General features: G+C 45.7%; 1 protein-coding gene across 2 annotated transcripts in view; it reads right to left on the reverse strand.

Moving 5' to 3' along the window:
- The window catches only part of DYM (dymeclin), a 1,345,000-nt gene that overhangs the window by 231,475 nt on the left and 1,098,331 nt on the right, over positions 1–15,194 (reverse strand). The window lies entirely within an intron of this gene.

Here is a 15,194-nt window from a genome sequence, read left to right on the forward strand (position 1 = left end):
ACATCAGTCACTCTGCCAGCACGTACAATACCCGTCGACGATTCTAGTTTAGGGGCCTCGGGGGGAAGTCCTCCTGGAACCCCGCCTCAACACAGACGTGTGACATTACTCGAGCTACATGCCCGAGCGTTACAGCGGTCGCCCAAAAATCAGTCAGTTGCAGATATCAAACGAGCTCTTACAGAATGCCGTTATGATCCAGTCCCAGGCGATGATGGTATGGTCCTGTACTCATTGCGTGTAAGACGGGTGACCGAGTATTTGGACACCCTACCGAATATGAAAGAATATCTAGACAGAATATATCGTTTCATCCGTACAGGAGTAGATCCAGGAAGTATTGGCGAAGCCATGTCTCAAAGAAAAGTCGAGATTCAGCTCATGCTTTTAAAATTTCTAATTAATTGTTTAATAAGGGAACAAGATTATCCGACTAAAGATCCGATCGAAATGAATGTTCTGACAAAGTGGAGTGATCATATAGCCGAGGGTAGACACAAGACACTCAGTAGTATAGAGAGTATGTACAAGAAAATTCGTAAGGAAATAATAAGGTTACATGAGAAACGCAAAGCAGCACAAGTAAGCGAGAAAGAAGACGACTCTTCTACTGAAGAGGTAGACGACGAGAATCCCACCAGAATAGCGTATGTAGGTAGAACTAGACTTCCTGACCGACATTCACGCCTAGAACACAAGAAAGTTTTTCATCTTCCGGCACCAGAACAAGGTTCTCTAGAGCAAGTATTTCAAGCTACCGATCACATTCTGAAATCACGTATCGGTTATAGTGAACTTAGTACCATGCATGAACAAGAATTAGCCCGATCAGCAGTCCGATGGACTACTGATTCTACCACTTTTCCAGATGAAATAGTGGCACAAATGTTTCTGAAACTGCCCCCAGCCGAGCAACGACTGGTGGGTATGTATATGATCCAGCATCTCATTACGCTGTATGAGGGACAACATTCTGATCCAGGTCCGTTACATGATGTTCTGAACGAGTTACTCCAGTATAGATGGAAAGGTTTAGGTACCGATTTAATTAGTATCATTCTGGAACAGCGCCACAAATATCGAACGTTTCTGAATCCGCATTTTGTTCATGTCTCACCCCCAGAAAGTAAATCATTTTACATAGATAGACAGCATCCGTTACGAGAAGTACACCCAGTTAGGACAGCGGGTGGTGAAATGCAACGAGTATTTGTTTACACCCCTATCACCAAGATGGAACTCTTAGAGATGAAGAAATTAATTCCCTGTCACGACAAAGATCCAGCAGGGTTCCATCGAGAATTAAAAGACATGCTCAGAATGGGAGAATACACGTATCCAGATATTATTAAAATGCTAAAGGTCCTGTTGCCCGCAGGGGTATATGAAAAACTCAAGGAAAAAGAATGGGAAGTGGGAGAGAAAAAGATTGATTGGACAGCTCTAGAAGCTGAAGATAAAATACGAGTACCAGGTACCGGTCTTGGGGACAAATGTAAAGAATTGCCCGAGTTATTGATACAAGTTTTGCCAAGGTTACTAGCCACGAAAAAGGAAGATTGGGATGCAATCTCAGCATGCAAACAGAAACAGGATGAAGACACTAGTGATTTTTATTCTAGATTTGAAAAATGTTTTATTATTAACAGTGGTTTGAAGACAAGTAGCGAGTCGTACCCTCATCTTTTTGTTACCAAACTAGTCGAGAATTCAATCCACAAGTTAAAAATCGAGTATTGAAAGTCGAAAGTACCTGGCAAGCTAATACCCCGTCACAAATGCTCCAGATGCTCCAGTATCACCAGAACAGAATCAGGGAAGAGCAAGAACATGAAAGGAGACGTATGAAAGATACGAAAATGAAAGTATTAGTTGCACAATCTGTTCCACAAGACAGTCAGAAGAGGGGTCCGAATCAAGCCAGTCATCCTGCAACTCCCGTTAAAGGGACATGCAATTATTGTAAACAGCCAGGTCATTTTATAAACGAGTGTGCAGTTCTGAAACACAACATAGCCACTGGTAAAACTAAAGAAAGACCACGTCCGCCTAGACAAGAACAAGTTTCACAGACTTCTCAGTCACCACAGAATGCACAACAGACAGTTCCAGCACTGCAGCCTATCGCTGCAACACAGCACGTTACACAGCAAATGTACCAGTATGCTCAGTCAGAGTATCCAGAGTATCAACAGTATTCATGAAACAGCCTAGAGAGGGAGGTAGGCTTGCCTCATCGAGATACCTGTAGATCAAGAGGGTCCCTATGTACACAGTCAAGTATTAGGGAAAGACAGAAAGTTTCTGATTGATACAGGGGCAAGTAGGACTACTATCAGTCACGACGAGGTTCCAGGGGCTCCGCTCTCAGGCTCTAAAAATGTTTCCCTTGGATTTTCAGGAAAGCCTATTATTAACGAGATTTCAAAACCAGTTTCCCTAGAAGTTGGTCCATTGTCCCGAACTACTGATTTGTTACTTACGAAGTCATGTCCAGAAAATTTGTTAGGCATTAAAACATTGAAAGAATTAGGTGCAGTTATTTGCTGTTCTCCAGAAGGAGTCCGATTGTTTTTGCGTGACTTCAAAGGTCACTATGTATTACGTGATTTTGATCCAAGGTTATTAAATGTCCCGCAGCATCTATGGGCGCAAGGTCCAACTGATGTAGGTTTTATGCAAATCACACCCCATCGTGTGACTCTCAAGCAAGGTATAGTCTTGCCAAGAATCAGACAGTACAGATTGCCGCCTGAGGCTGTAGCAGCCTTATCCAAAATTATTGACGAGCTCATTGCTCAAGGAGTGGTTGTAGAAACTGACTCCAATGTATGTAATTCTCCTATCATTCCAGTCTTGAAACGTACTGATCCAAATGCACCTCCAGTATATCGATTAGTGATTGACCTTCGAGAACTTAACAAATGTATCATACCCCAGTACCCAGTAGTCCCAGATATTTCTTCCCTATTATCAGCCATTGATTCTGAAGCTACATTTTTCACTGTCATCGACCTCAAGAATGCATTTTTCAGTGTCCCCATTCATCCAGACAGCCAGTACCTTTTTGGTTTTTGTTTAAATGGAAGGAGCTATAAATTTACACGAGCTCCTCAAGGTTTCACAGAAAGTCCTAGTATTTACAGTCAAGCACTTAAGAGACAACTAGACAATATTCACATGCCAACTGACACTGCCCTGCTCCAGTATGTCGATGATCTACTGATCACAGCCCGTTCTGAACGTGACTGCGAGCGTGCGTCACTTACGGTTCTGTATTTCCTGGCCGAGCAGGGCCACAAGGTGTCCCCTTCCAAATTACAATTCTGTGTCCAGCAAGTGATCTACTTAGGCCACTTGCTGTCCAAGTGGGGTAGGCAGTTGACACCAGATCGTATCCAGTTAATAGCGAGTCTTCCACAGCCCAAGACACAGAAGGAGGTACGTGCTTTTATCGGCCTCACTTCTTACTGTAGACAATGGATTCCTCAGTATGCATTTCTAGCCAAACCACTGATACAGTTAACGACACAGGAGGCAGCCGTATCGACTGTCCTCCCTTGGACCCAGGAACATACACTTGTTTTTAATGAATTAAAGAAAGCCTTATGCCAAGCACCTGTTCTAGCTACACCGAACTACAGTAAGCCTTTTACACTTTTTGTCACAGAACATGATGGTACTGCATTATCTGTTCTCACACAAGATCAAGCAGGACAGTACAAGCCTTGTGCTTATTTTTCGAGCACATTAGATCCAGTAGCCCAGGCTCTGCCTGCGTGCCTCAAGTCAGTTGCAGCCACAGCTCTAGCAATCAGACAAAGTGATTCCATAGTGTTAGGACATTCCCTGACAGTACAAGTCCCACATTCCGTGGAAGTTCTTTTAAACCGAACACAGACTCAGCACTTGACCATTGCACGTTTAACAGGTTATGAACTGACACTGTTTCAGCCACACATACAAATAAGACGCTGCAACGTTCTAAATCCTGCTACACTGTTACCGTCAGTTACTTCAAATCCTGCCACACATGACTGTGTGGAAGTTGTTAACACTATGACTAAGCCAAGACAAGACCTGACAGACATTGCATTACCTAATCCCGACCTGACACTTTATGTGGATGGTTCATGTATGAGAACAAGTACAGGAGAACTAGTAGCCGCGTATGCAGTGACTACTGAAACCGAAGTTATAGAAACACATCGTATTGACACCCTGTCTGCTCAAGCAGCAGAGCTAGTCGCTCTGACCCAAGCCTGCATACGTGCCAAGAACCTGAAAGAAAAACATATATACAGATTCACGTTATGCATTCGGAGTCGTACATGACTTTGGAGTGCTCTGGCAGGAGAGAGGTTTCATGACTTCTCATGGAACCAAGATTCAGCATGGTCTCCTCATTCAAGCTCTGTTAGATGCAATACATTTACCGACAGCTATCGCTATCATGAAGTGCAAAGCACATACGAAAGTTACTGACATTATTTCCCAAGGTAACGATCTAGCAGATCGAACAGCTAAGCTTACAGCTCAGACTCCAGACATTCCAGTTAACACGACACAGACACTCACTTCAGATCCAACTACTTGTATGACAGTCAAGGACCCTACACAAGATGTCATAGACATACAGTTACATGCTACTCCTGAAGAAATCAAGAAATGGTCCGAACAAGGAGGGGTCCAGACAGATCAAGGATGGTTGACGAAGGGAAAAGCCACATGGTTTCTCCCCGACTCTATGGTTCAAGTCATTATTAATACCGCACATAGTCCAGCACATTTAGGAGAAAAAGCTATGTTAGACAGTATTCAGAACCTCTGGTTCAACAAGCACTTACGAGCTGCAGCCAAGCAGAAAGTCCGTACCTGTATGATATGTTGTCAATTCAATCCAGGTAAAAGTGTCCCGGTGGAACAAGGTGGATTCCAACCCCCTGACCACCCTTTTGAAGTCCTCCAGATGGATTACATTCAGATGGAGAGATGTCGAGGTTTCAAGTATGTCCTCGTAGTTGTATGCGCTTTGTCCAGGTGGACAGAAGCATATCCAGTTCCAGATTATACAGCAGCGACCACTGCCAGGCAGTTGGTTCGTGAATTCTTTCCCCGTTATGGACTCCCTAGGGTCGTGTATTCTGATAACGGCCAGCCATTCTCATCCGAGTTCATGAAACATGTTTCCCTCTTGTTAGGGTACCAGTGGAAGTTCCATTGTGTGCGCCATCCTGAAGCAGCCGGTCTCGTAGAGAGACATAACCAGACCCTGAAAATCCGTATTGCTAAGACATGTAAAGAGAAAGGTGTAGACTGGCTAGTTGCCCTGCCAGTTGCTTTATTCTTCATGAGGATGGTTGCACATTCCAGATCAGGTCTGTCCCCTTATGAGGTCGTATTCGGCCGCCCCCCAAACATGTGGGGTACACCTAGACCCCGCAGTATTACAGATGTTTCCAGTAGTATGCTGACAGATTACCTAGCTTCCTTGATGTCTGCCCTACACTCTTGTCGTTCCCAGGTTGCCGCTGCATTTCCAGACAATACTGAAGTGAAACCGCATGAGGTCATTCCAGGCGACCTCGTCCTTGTAAGGAACTTTGATCGTTCAAGTCCGCTGGAGCCTCGTTGGAAAGAGCCGCGACTTGTCCTCCTGACCACCCGCACGGCCGTGAAGTTGGAAGGCCGCAAGGGGTGGGTCCATCTGAGCCATATAAAGAAGTTCCATGGAGTTCGAGAAAAAACATTTTCAAAGGACTGTTCCATTTCTAAAGACTGCCTGAAACCAGACTCTGATCTAAATCCTGAACTGAAAGTTACTCTGTTAGAGAAAACTCCGCAACAGGAGTATAAGTTAAAGCTCCGGTCTAGTAAAATAAGTCAGCCAGTTTAATTGTCAAAGTCCCTCTCGGGTGAAACGGTTAGACAGGTATCTGACATGTATGAGATAGACCCCCATAGTGAGAGAGTTAGTCAAAACTCTATAAGATGTATTGTTTTCCTCAGTTTTATATTGTTTCTAAGTTTGATGGTTACCTGCACAAGTTATGCATTACATTTATGTTTTCCAATTTCTCATGTAAATAAGTTTTCTAATGCTACAGTAGAGCACACATTTAGTGATCTGCCTCCTCACGAGTTATCCTATCGTCTTGCTATGCGCAATAACACATTTATAAGAATGTTACACTATTCACACCAGACCAGCAATGCTACTAATTGTTGGGTGTGTGGTCGACTCCCCCCTTTCCAGACACCGAAGGGAGTTCTGCCACTCTTTCCTTATCCGTTTTCACATAATGGTTCGTGTGGAGCATGGTCCACGTTAACGTCATCCTCCAATGATATGTCCCTTCTGAATAGAACATGTTTCCCAGACAAGCAAGGTCTCCCCCATAGAACAGGGTTAGATCTAGAAAATGAAGTATATGATTTAGGTAATTATTCTTCGAATCTTATGGTCCTGAATGTTCAGTCTGATACTACTCCAGACTTGCCTGCTATTTCAGTATTACCAGTCAAAGGCGAATTATGTGTCAGAAAGAATGGTTCCGCACATGTAGGACATAGTGATTGTACTACTATTGTCGAGTATAGTGACAGTGGGAAATCTATTTTCAAAGCTTCACGTCATTCTTATTTTGTTTGTGGTCAGACCGCATATGTTCGTCTGCCCCTCGATTGGGATGGAACCTGTTACATTGCCTTCCTACTGCCACCAGTTTTTCTAGCCCCATCTGATTATCACAGAAACACACATCTAGTACACGTCAGACATAGAAGGGAGATTGAGTCCCCAATTGTCGATCAAACTGAAACTACTCTAGAACAGTATACAGATTTCAATAAAGGTTTCTTCTTCTTTATAGGACCTGTCCAGAATAGTAAGTTAATCCGTAGGTTAACCAGAACCCTTGAAGCAGTAGTGAATGAGACTACTTCTGCTCTAGGTAACTTAACCGAAGAGCAATCTGCTATGAGATTTGTCGTGCTCCAAAATCGTCTCGTTCTTGACGTCATACTGGCCGATAGAGGAGGAGCATGTAGAGTCATCGGATCTAGTTGCTGCATTTTCATTCCTAATAACGCGCCGTCTGTTTATTCAGCTATAACCAGACTTCATAAAATTGCCCATCAGTTACACCAGAATCCAGGCACCTGGACCTGGTCCGTTTGGCTCTGGAGTATTATATCTGCCTGGGGATGGAAAGTATTGTCATTCCTAGGTATTGCAGTAATGATCATATTCAGTTGCTGCCTCTGTATACAATGTGGCCCTGCGATTTGCGGCATGTGTGCTACCTCTTGTATTCCTAGTCCTAAATCCCGTTCCAAGACAATTCGAGACGAGCAAATGATGCTATATGAAATGATAGATGGTATCATGAATATAGATGTTTCCTGATGGAAACGTAGGGCACAAGGAGGGAATGTGGAAAAGTAAATTTTGCCATGTTGTATGTGCCTACGTGTTCCCCATCTTATGTTATATGTGTATGATCGATATGCATGTATTCCCTTCTGATCGATTAAAGACGCAATTACAGTTGTGTCCATCTCTAGTATGCCAGTTTCCAGTCTTCGTGAAAGCAACGAATATTAGGCCCATGTAAACCTACGTTGCCACATTTTACAGTGTGCACGTTAATTCATTGAATTGTCCCCGTTTCTAGACCTCAAAAGGGCCCGGACTCAGATTCAGCTCCTGTCTCCTGAACACTCTCCGAGGAGCGATACAGCCCCCACCTGTATCCCTGACCCTTAGCTTACTTCTTGCCACGCAGTGCCCGGCCCGGCCTGGCTCTGCCTCCCAGTCTGCCAAGAGTATGTTATGTTTCTAGTTATCAGTCCAGCCCTCCTTCTCTGCATTCCTAAGCTACTGAATCGCATCAATAGTTTCCGTCATAGTCTAGCCTTTATGTCTCCATGTAAGAGAAATACTGTATTAGTATTCATAGAATATTCCTCGCACACGCACTACATATAGAATTATGCATGCACCAGTCTTAGAGTCTATTAGCCTTTGCCCTGATAACTTTTGGATTCTATCAACATGTACTCTAAACATCAGATACCAGATAGGCCCTGGGTACATGTCGCTCTGACACTCCAGACTTTAGTCTCCTCTTCAGCGCAGGAGTCATAGCCCCCAGTTCTCCCTGGTAACACGTCATTGCCAGTTTGCGCGCACCACTAGGTTAGAGGTCCCAGCTGCTCAGGTAGCCCCCTCCATGTTTCCGCCCCATTTATGACATATTCTGTTACGTTTGCATCACATGTCTATGTATACGCCCTGTACACGCCTTCTTGTTACATCATCTTACCCTTATCTTTCGCGACTGCTATGAACCACGCCTACTGCTACGCCTACTGTATTGAATGTAATGTATTTGTTTAACTATAAATATTGTGCACTGTTATTAAAAGTTACCCTTATGCTCCCAGATCCTGCCCCCGGCAGCTGCCATCCTATTCCCGTGCAGGCTGTCCTGTTCCTGTCCTTTATGCCTGATTAAAGCCTGTAAACTCTAGCTACCTCGAATTTTGACTCTTATTTATTGAGCTACCTGTTTATTGATTATTCTGAAAAATAGATCCGGTAATAAATTATTTATTTACCACAAGTTCCTAACTTGGATTAATACTTGTAACACCCACCTCAGATTTACAAATAACTACAATCCAAACACTATGGTCTTCCTAGATGTCACAATTACTAGATCAGGAAATCATCTTAAAACAGAAAATTATCAAAAACCTACATCTAAAAATAACCTCTTACATTTCAACAGTTTCCATCCTCGCCCCCTTAGGGAAAATCTCCCATATGGGCAGTTTTTACGCCTAAGGCGCAATTGTAGTGAGACTGAAGACTTCAAAGATCAGTCGGAACAACTGACACAGAAACTCCAAGCACGGGGCTATCCTCAAAGAATCCTGAAAAAAAGCTGTAAACGGGCTAGAAATCAACAACGTGAGGCCCTACTTGAGGATTATCCGAAGCCTGATGATAATGAAATTCCTTTGACATGCGTCACAACTTACAACTGTCTCTCCAACACAGTTAGTAGATGCATAAATAGACATTGGTCGATCCTCACTAGTAACAACCATAATTGGAACAAACCGCTTTTCTCCTACCGGAGAGCAAGAAGCCTGAGGGACTCTTTAGTCCACACACGTCCAACAAAACAAATGGTGCAACCTGCAAACACAGTACTTAATGCGTGGGGGCTCCCACCTGTACTAGGTCACCACCCTTGTGGCGGGTGTAGTGTGTGCCATTTGACATCTGCAACAAAAACTTTGGTCTTAGAACCAAATAAAATATGGCATTTAAGACAACACACCAATTGCAATTCCACAAACGTAGTCTACCTTATAACATGCCCCTGTGGACTGCGTTATGTAGGAATGACTACAAGACGTGTAAAACTTAGAATTACGGAACATCGCAGTAATGTCAGGTGCCTAAAGGACATGACCAAACTTACGGCACACTACAAAGAAATAAATCATACTCCTGATGACATCATATGGACAGTAGTGGAACAGATACATACCACCACAATGACACAGGAATCTCTATTCGAAAAGGAGCAACGATGGGTGTACCGCCTCTCTACACACCTACAGGGTCTTAATGACAATATCCCTTGGGGTAGCGTGAGGCGCCGCTAACCTTCGTTATTGCTCACTAAATATTTCAGATTGCCCTAGTAAATATGACCATCTCACACATAAAACTGCCCGTTTTGGTCAATGAATGAGCATAAAAACTACCAAGAAACCCCTTTTTGTTGCACAGTCAAGAACGCTCTGTTATAATTTATCTCAGATTGCTAACTATCTGGTAGAAAGCAACGAACTGTAAACACGAGCGTCTGTTCAGCAAATTATGACTGATAAAGTTATTTGGACTCAGACGACTTGCCTACTACCCCTTTAAAAATTACTTGACAACAAACACACACGCCTGACGTCACCGGGGACGTAGTCTCTGATTCGGTGGGAGTATCACGTGCTTTAGGCAACGTGATATCCCTTGGCCAGCACTACGCATCCACCATTATTCGGGCGGTGGTAGTGCACTACGTAGGTGTAAATGCGGGGAGCCACCGGAATGAAGGTGAGTGACACACGGATGCGTCTGTTCCTAGTCCTTACCCGTTCTGGACTCTTAGGCGGGCTGTAACATCGCCCTCTCTATGTTTTTTCCCACCAGACTATTCCGGTGTGAAGATTACCCCTTCCACCGACCTAAGAAGTGAAGAAAACTATTCTTTCACGTAACTACAAATAATTTGCTTTCTCCTCGTTATGTATTGTCCTCCAGGTCCAATGTGCGAGTGTTGTGGCTATCAATTGTTGAGATTTTAAACTGCACAATTCTCCTTGTTTTCCACACGTGGAGATCGTGATAACTTACAAAATCACATTGTGTTTGACTAATTACATAAACAAATTCGGGCGCATTTTTGGCGTCCTGAAGATGGTTTGTTAGTGAGAGTGAAGAGGGAACTCCCTTCTGTAACCCGATTAAAAAAACAAACTCATCACCTTCCTTCTAAAAATAGAGAAGTAAACTAATGATGAGCACTTAATTCGGAGGTGTGTTATAAAATAAGTTGTGGTGGATAAAGGAATCCATTCATTTTTTCATATTCATGATTATGTGTTTGGTTGTTTCTCTATCTTTATTCCACAGATTATAAAATCCTGGAAATACCAGGGTGATCCGGTAAAAAAAAGTGAGTCTTTTTCTTTTCTACTACACTGAGGTCTGGGTACGCCTTAGCGTGCGTACACCGCCCAGTGTCGCAGTTTGGTCCTGATGAAAGCTCGGCTAAGTGGGCCACCATGAGCAGAAACATGTCGACCATTTGATGTACCAAGCAGGACTGTTTGACTCAAATTTATAGTCAAGCCCGTCCACCAATCCTTTTTTTACGCCGTGCCTGTTTCAACCTTTATTAAAATTGAGTTTAGGTTGGAACGTGCACCTTTTTATTCCTACACTCTAATTCACTATATCACTTTTTGCACTGCTTTTAAATTAGTAACCAGCTCCACTGCAGTTGCAGGTGTAGTAGCACACCGGGCACGCATTTGGCCTGCCCGGTGAACATAACCCAATGATGAAGCATGTCACCCAATAGACGGGTGAGTGAGGGTTTTATAAAAATCATTTCGATATTTTTTCTATTACACACCTATTGTTTTTTGTGTCTCACTTTTTTTATTATCACTTTTTTGAGTCACTCCTTTGTTGCTTACTTGATATTTTGACTGGGGTATAGGAGTGTCCTTGAACCCTTCCTCTCTTGTTGTTTCTACATATATGTATATGCACGCAGTGTGTGGTCATTCGGTGGTGTGTGGTGTTTCCAGGTGTGCTTGGGGTAATCTTGGTTCGTCCTTAATCTCTATGTGGAGGTTCGATATTTGTGCCTTTTTCACCGATTAGTTGGTGTAAATGTGTGCATTAGGAGAGAGTGTGTGTGTCTGTGTGTGTTATTTTGCTTCTTTTGCTCACATGTATCACCGCTTCCCTGGCTTTATTGTTGCTTTTGCTCTATTTTGTTCTACTTTACTCCCATCTCCTTTTCTTCCCCCTATAGTTTTTCCCTCATTATATGTGTGAGTGGGGGCAATTTCATGGCTTACGGGGAAAACTCCTAGCTGAAGGGGCACTTTCTTACTCACAGTGGCTGTGACAATTCCGTGGGTCATGGTGTCATTGTATGAGCTTTGTGGAGGAATTTTGTGTACATATACATAGAGCTTCATGGCTCACACAAACTTCCGTGGCTATTTCATGTTTTATTGACGAAGTCAGGCCTGTGTCTTTGTTGATTTTTTTTTAACTTTCCACTGAAGTAATTACTCATCTCCCAGCCATGTCTGTGTCTTAATGCTTTACTTGTAACACTCTAAAACCCTGGTGGGCTTCGAGGTGCTTCTGACTTCATCAAATGTAAAGTGGGCCTGGGGCATAAATGACTTTGGCCCCGAGTGCATAGCGATGTTCCATGGGCTGTATGCTCACAAGGCGCTTTGTGGCTTTAATGAGTTATTGCAATAGGGAGTCAGAAAAAGCGGTTTAGCGTTTCTTTTCCTTACTCAAACATGGGTGTTCTGGGCGCTGATGCCCTTGTGCAGCCAGGGTCTCGCAGAGTGTTTGTTCCTACTTTTATGTTTTTCTCGTTTTGTGTTTGTTGTTAAGGAGTTGACTAGCCACCGCCGTCTTCCACACCACGGCGCTGCCCCCTGCACACCCGGCATCGTGTTCCTAGGACAAGGGACTTTAGGAAAACGTGTACTTTAAGGGGCGGGGGCATTCTCCCTAAGAAAGAGAACTGTTCTATGCTTTCGGAGGCTGCCAGGGGGGGAACAGCAGCGGAGCACACCCTGTCAGGCACCTCTTTTCTGATTTAAGTAACAACACAGACGCAGCTGTACCTGCTTGCAATACACACCCAGGGAAAGGCTGGGAGAAAGAAATGGCACATCCCATACGGTGACCTCCCTGGGTTTGAGGAAGGTAGGGTAAAATTTCAATTTTCTTTTTAATTCCTCATTATAACGGGGCATGTAGTTGGCAAGGTCAGACTTAAAAATGGGAAAGCTTTCTGAAACAAACAAGTAGGCCTGCCACAAAGCGCTATGTAAATGTTGTAATACAATTGGAAGCGCCAATGGGTGTGAGTTTAGTGTGGTAACGTATGTAAACACTGCCCCTCACAAACGCAGTTTACATGTGTTATATGTACAAAATTGGTTTACAGTTTTAAAGCTAGTCCCGTGGGCTCTGCCAATGCTGGGAAGAAAGGAGGGAAGGAAAAACATGTTTTTTGTATAGAATGTACACAGGGGATAGATAACTGAATGTGATAGTGATTGTGTTTTCCGTGCTTTCTGCCCCCTGATTGTGCCGCTTTTGTGCCTTCTGCCCCCTAATTGTGCCGCTTTTCGTGCTTTCAGCCCCCTGATTGTGCCGCTTTTCGTCCTTCTGCCCCCTTATTGTGCCATTTTTCTTGCTGTGTGTGTGTGGCTCTGTCTGTGTGTGTGTGGCTCTGTCTGTGTGTGTGTGGCTCTGTCTGTGTGTGTGTGGCTCTGTGTCTGTGTGTGTGGCTCTGTGTCTGTGTGTTGGGCTCTGTGTGTTGGGCTCTGTGTGTGTGTGAGTGTGTAGTTTTTTTTATAGGGGGCTCTATGTGTGGGTGGCTCTGTGTGTGTGTAGGTGGTTGTGTAGGTGTGTGTGTGTGTGTGTGCGCGCGGCTCTGTCTGTGTGCGCGCGCGCGGCTCTGTCTGTGCGCGCGCGCGTGGCTCTGTCTGTGTGCGCGCGCGCGGCTGTCTGTGTGCGCGCGCGCGGCTCTGTCTGTGTGCGCGCGCGGCTCTGTCTGTGTGCGCGCGCGGCTCTGTCTGGGCGAGCGCGGCTCTGTCTGGGCGCGCGCGGCTCTGATTGTGCCGCTTTTGTGCCTTCTGCCCCCTAATTGTGCCGCTTTTCGTGCTTTCAGCCCACTGATTGTGCCGCTTTTCGTCCTCCTGCCCCCTTATTGTGCCGTTTTTCTTGCTGTGTGTGTGTGGCTCTGTCTGTGTGTGTGTGGCTCTGTCTGTGTGTGTGGCTCTGTGTCTGTGTGTTGGGCTCTGTGTGTTGGGCTCTGTGTGTGTGTAGTTTTTTTTATAGGTGGCTCTATGTGTGGGTGGCTCTGTGTGTGTGTAGGTGGTTGTGTAGGTGTGTGCGCGGCTGTGTGTGCGCGCGGCTCTGTCTGTGTGTGCGCGCGGCTCTGTCTGTGTGCGCGCGGCTCTGTCTGTGTGCGCGCGCGGCTCTGTCTGTGTGTGCGCGCGCGGCTCTGTCTGTGTGTGCGCGCGCGGCTCTGTCTGTGTGTGCGCGCGCGGCTCTGTCTGTGTGCGCGCGCGGCTCTGTCTGTGTGCGCGCGCGGCTCTGTCTGTGTGTGCGCGCGCGGCTCTGTCTGTGTGCGCGCGCGCGGCTCTGTCTGTGTGCGCGCGCGCGGCTCTGTCTGTGTGCGCGCGCGCGGCTCTGTCTGTGTGCGCGCGCGCGGCTCTGTCTGTGTGCGCGCGCGCGGCTCTGTCTGTGTGCGCGCGCGCGGCTCTGTCTGTGTGCGCGCGCGCGGCTCTGTCTGTGTGCGCGCGCGCGGCTCTGTCTGTGTGCGCGCGCGGCTCTGTCTGGGTGCGCGCGCGGCTCTGTCTGGGTGCGCGCGCGGCTCTGTCTGGGTGCGCGCGCGGCTCTGTCTGGGTGCGCGCGCGGCTCTGTCTGGGTGCGCGCGGCTCTGTCTGGGTGCGCGCGCGGCTCTGTCTGGGTGCGCGCGCGGCTCTGTCTGGGCGCGCGCGGCTCTGTCTGGGGGCGCGCGGCTCTGTCTGGGCGCGCGCGGCTCTGTCTGTGTGTGCGCAGCTGTGTGTGTGTACGCGGCTCTGTGGGTGTGTGTGTGCGCTGCTCTGTGTGTGTGTGTGCACGGCTCTGTGTGTGTGTGTGTGTGTGTGTGTGTGCACTGCTCTGTCTGTGTGTGTGTGTGTGTGGCTCTGTGTCCGCGAATACTCTCTACTACTCTCTAATGCTCACCTATTGCCATTGTAAATGACAATACCATTTATTTATGTTTTTTTTTTTTAAATGAAAAAAAATGTCATGAGCAATGCCAATAGCTCTACCTTTAATAATGCCGAGACTATTGCATTGTAAATGCTTGTTTCTTGTTTGTTTAATAGTTGACAGGGGTCCTGTAGGCCCCCTGCCTATGCCCCAACACACCTTTTTTTTTATCACGATGGGGAAGCAGACTAAAGGGCCCCTTCTAGGACCCCATCTCTTTTGGGCATGGGTTACCACCCCATCTTGTGGGATGGGGGTGGTCGGTTATATTTCAATGTTTTACAACCTGACTTTGATTGCAAAACATTGATAAATATGATACCAATAGGGTATTTTGAAGGGTAGCTACGACACGCCCATTCCTGACACCGAATCAGTATCCATTTGGAATCCAATTTTAGAAATCAAAAATGTTTTCCAGCTTCTCAAATGAGAGTAGTAAGGAGCAATAAGCATTTTGAGGGTTGCAAAGGCCGAATTGGAGCAGCGTTGGCCATTAAAATGATTTGTGCATCTCTAGCCCTAAGATCTCAGGAGCGGCCCAGCAAGGAGAGAAGGGCCTTATATATATGCAGGCCTG

Source organism: Lissotriton helveticus, chromosome 2_1 (assembly GCF_964261635.1).
Source record: "Lissotriton helveticus chromosome 2_1, aLisHel1.1, whole genome shotgun sequence".
NCBI classification, from domain to species: Eukaryota; Metazoa; Chordata; class Amphibia; order Caudata; family Salamandridae; genus Lissotriton; species Lissotriton helveticus.